The sequence below is a fragment of the Taudactylus pleione genome, unplaced genomic scaffold, assembly GCF_031769625.1.
Source record: "Taudactylus pleione unplaced genomic scaffold, aTauple2 ptg000967l, whole genome shotgun sequence".
NCBI lineage: Eukaryota > Metazoa > Chordata > Amphibia > Anura > Myobatrachidae > Taudactylus > Taudactylus pleione.
In genome coordinates this window covers 7,077,501-7,080,000 of record NW_028285368.1, presented here as the reverse complement: position 1 = coordinate 7,080,000, position 2,500 = coordinate 7,077,501, and the positions used below count along the sequence as shown (strand labels likewise).

General features: G+C 36.7%; 3 non-coding genes and 9 pseudogenes across 3 annotated transcripts in view; all 12 read right to left on the bottom strand.

The window, feature by feature from the left end:
• The window catches only part of LOC148461135 (5S ribosomal RNA), a 119-nt gene extending 93 nt beyond the window's left edge, over nt 1–26 (bottom strand). Inside the window, exon 1 of the ribosomal RNA XR_015874249.1 lies at nt 1–26. This exon is cut by the window's left edge and continues 93 nt beyond it. This is a non-coding gene — a ribosomal RNA (5S ribosomal RNA).
• A 116-nt stretch (nt 27–142) lies between these two features.
• Nucleotides 143–261, bottom strand: LOC148461134 (5S ribosomal RNA). The gene has a single exon (XR_015874081.1). It is a non-coding gene; the product is annotated as a 5S ribosomal RNA (ribosomal RNA).
• A 116-nt stretch (nt 262–377) lies between these two features.
• Nucleotides 378–496, bottom strand: LOC148461133 (5S ribosomal RNA; annotated as a pseudogene).
• A 116-nt stretch (nt 497–612) lies between these two features.
• On the bottom strand, nt 613–731 carry LOC148461132 (5S ribosomal RNA; annotated as a pseudogene).
• A 115-nt stretch (nt 732–846) lies between these two features.
• On the bottom strand, nt 847–965 carry LOC148461131 (5S ribosomal RNA; annotated as a pseudogene).
• A 116-nt stretch (nt 966–1,081) lies between these two features.
• On the bottom strand, nt 1,082–1,200 carry LOC148461130 (5S ribosomal RNA; annotated as a pseudogene).
• A 116-nt stretch (nt 1,201–1,316) lies between these two features.
• On the bottom strand, nt 1,317–1,435 carry LOC148461129 (5S ribosomal RNA; annotated as a pseudogene).
• Nucleotides 1,436–1,551: 116 nt separating this feature from the next.
• Nucleotides 1,552–1,670, bottom strand: LOC148461128 (5S ribosomal RNA; annotated as a pseudogene).
• Nucleotides 1,671–1,786: 116 nt separating this feature from the next.
• On the bottom strand, nt 1,787–1,905 carry LOC148461127 (5S ribosomal RNA; annotated as a pseudogene).
• Nucleotides 1,906–2,021: 116 nt separating this feature from the next.
• Nucleotides 2,022–2,140, bottom strand: LOC148461126 (5S ribosomal RNA). The gene has a single exon (XR_015874548.1). It is a non-coding gene; the product is annotated as a 5S ribosomal RNA (ribosomal RNA).
• Nucleotides 2,141–2,256: 116 nt separating this feature from the next.
• Nucleotides 2,257–2,375, bottom strand: LOC148461125 (5S ribosomal RNA; annotated as a pseudogene).
• A 116-nt stretch (nt 2,376–2,491) lies between these two features.
• Nucleotides 2,492–2,500, bottom strand: part of LOC148461124 (5S ribosomal RNA) — a 119-nt pseudogene continuing 110 nt past the window's right edge.

Genomic DNA, 2,500 nt, shown 5'->3' with positions numbered 1-2,500 from the left:
ATGTCCAGTGTGGTTTGGCTGTAGGTGCTCAAAAACTTTAACTTTAGACCTCTTTTACTTCTTAACTCAAGTAAATTCATTGATAAGTTGAAAAAATGTAATATAAAATGTAATAGAAAAGAATGTTATGGCAGTATAAAATTACCTACAGCACCTGGTATTCCCAGGTGGTCTCCCATCCAAGTACTAACCAGGCCCAACACTGCATAGCTTCCAAGATCAGACGAGATTGGGCATGGCCAGTGTGGTTTGGCTGTAGGTGCTCAAAAACATTAACTTTAGACCTCTATTACTTCTTAACTAAAGTAAATTGATTGATAAGTTGAAAAAATTAATTGTAAAATGTAATAGAAAAGAATGTTATGGCAGTATAAAATTACCTACAGCACCTGGTATTCCCAGGAGGTCTCCCATCCAAGTACTAACCAGGCCCAACACTGAATAGCTTCCAAGATCAGACGAGATTGGGCATGTCCAGGGTGGTTTGGCTGTAGGTGCTCAAAAACATTAACTTTAGACCTCTTTTACTTCTTAACTCAAGTAAATTAATTGATACGTTGAAAAAATTAAATGTAAAATGTAATAGAAAAGAATGTTATGTCAGTATAAAATTACCTACAGCATCTGGTATTCCCAGGTGGTCTCCCATCCAAGTACTAACCAAGCCCAACACTGCACAGCTTCCAAGATCAGATGAGATTGGGCATGTCCAGTGTGGTTTGGCTGTAGGTGCTCAATAACTTTAAGTTTAGACCTCTTTTACTTCTTAACTCAAGTAAATTCATTGATAAGTTTAAAAATGAAATGTAAAATGTAACAGAAAATAATGTTATGGCAGTATAAAATTACCTACAGCTCCTGGTATTACCAGGTGGTCTCCCATCCAAGTACTAAACAGGCCCAACACTGCATAGTTTCGAAGATCAGATGAGATTGGGCATGTCCAGTGTGGTTTGGCTGTAGGTGCTCAAAAACATTAACTTTAGACCTCTTTTACTTCCTAACTCAAGTAAATTCATTGATAAGTTGAAAAAATGTAATATAAAATGTAATAGAAAAGAATGTTATGGCAGTATAAAATTACCTACAGCACCTGGTATTCCCAGGTGGTCTCCCATCCATGTACTAACCAAGCCCAACACTGCACAGATTCCAAGATCAGATGAGATTGGGCATGTCCAGTGTGGTTTGGCTGTAGGTGCTCAAAAACTTTAACTTTAGACCTCTTTTACTTCTTAACTCAAGTAAATTCATTGATAAGTTGAAAAAATGTAATATAAAATGTAATAGAAAAGAATGTTATGGCAGTATAAAATTACCTACAGCACCTGGTATTCCCAGGTGGTCTCCCATCCAAGTACTAATCAGGCCCAACACTGCATAGCTTCCAAGATCAGACGAGATTGGGCATTTCCAGTGTGGTTTGGCTGTAAGTGCTCAAAAACATTAACTTTAGACCTCTTTTACTTATTAACTCAAGTAAATTCATTGATAAGTTGAAAAAATTAAATGTAAAATGTAATAGAAAAGAATGTTATGTCAGTATAAAATTACCTACAGCACCTGATATTCCCAGGTGGTCTCCCATCCAAGTACTAACCAAGCCCAACACTGCACAGCTTCCAAGATCAGATGAGATTGGGCATGTCCAGTGTGGTTTGGCTGTAGGTGCTCAAAAACATTAACTTTAGACCTCGTTTACTTCTTAACTCAAGTAAATTCATTGATAAGTTGAAAAAATGTAATATAAAATGTAATAGAAAAGAATGTTATGGCAGTATAAAATTACCTACAGCACCTGGTATTCCCAGGTGGTCTCCCATCCAAGTACTAACCAAGCCCAACACTGCACAGCTTCCAAGATCAGATGAGATTGGGCATGTCCAGTGTGGTTTGGCTGTAGGTGCTCAAAAACTTTAACTTTAGACCTCTTTTACTTCTTAACTCAAGTAAATTCATTGATAAGTTGAAAAAATGTAATATAAAATGTAATAGAAAAGAATGTTATGGCAGTATAAAATAACCTACAGCACCTGGTATTCCCAGGTGGTCTCCCATCCAAGTACTAATCAGGCCCAACACTGCATAGCTTCCAAGATCAGACGAGATTGGGCATTTCCAGTGTGGTTTGGCTGTAGGTGCTCAAAAACATTAACTTTAGACCTCTTTTACTTCTTTACTCAAGTAAATTCATTGATAAGTTGAAAAAATTAAATGTAAAATGTAATAGAAAAGAATGTTATGGCAGTATAAAATTACCTACAGCTCCTGGTATTCCCAGGTGGTTTCCCATCCAAGTACTAACCAGGCCCAAGACTGCATAGCTTCCAAGATCAGACGAGATTGGGCATGTCCAGTGTGGTTGGGCTGTAGGTGCTCAAAAACATTAACTTTAGACCTCTATTACTTCTTAACTCAAGTAAATTCTTTGATAACTTGAAAAAATTAAATGTAAAATGTAATAGAAAAGAATGTCATGGCAGTATAAAATTACCTACAG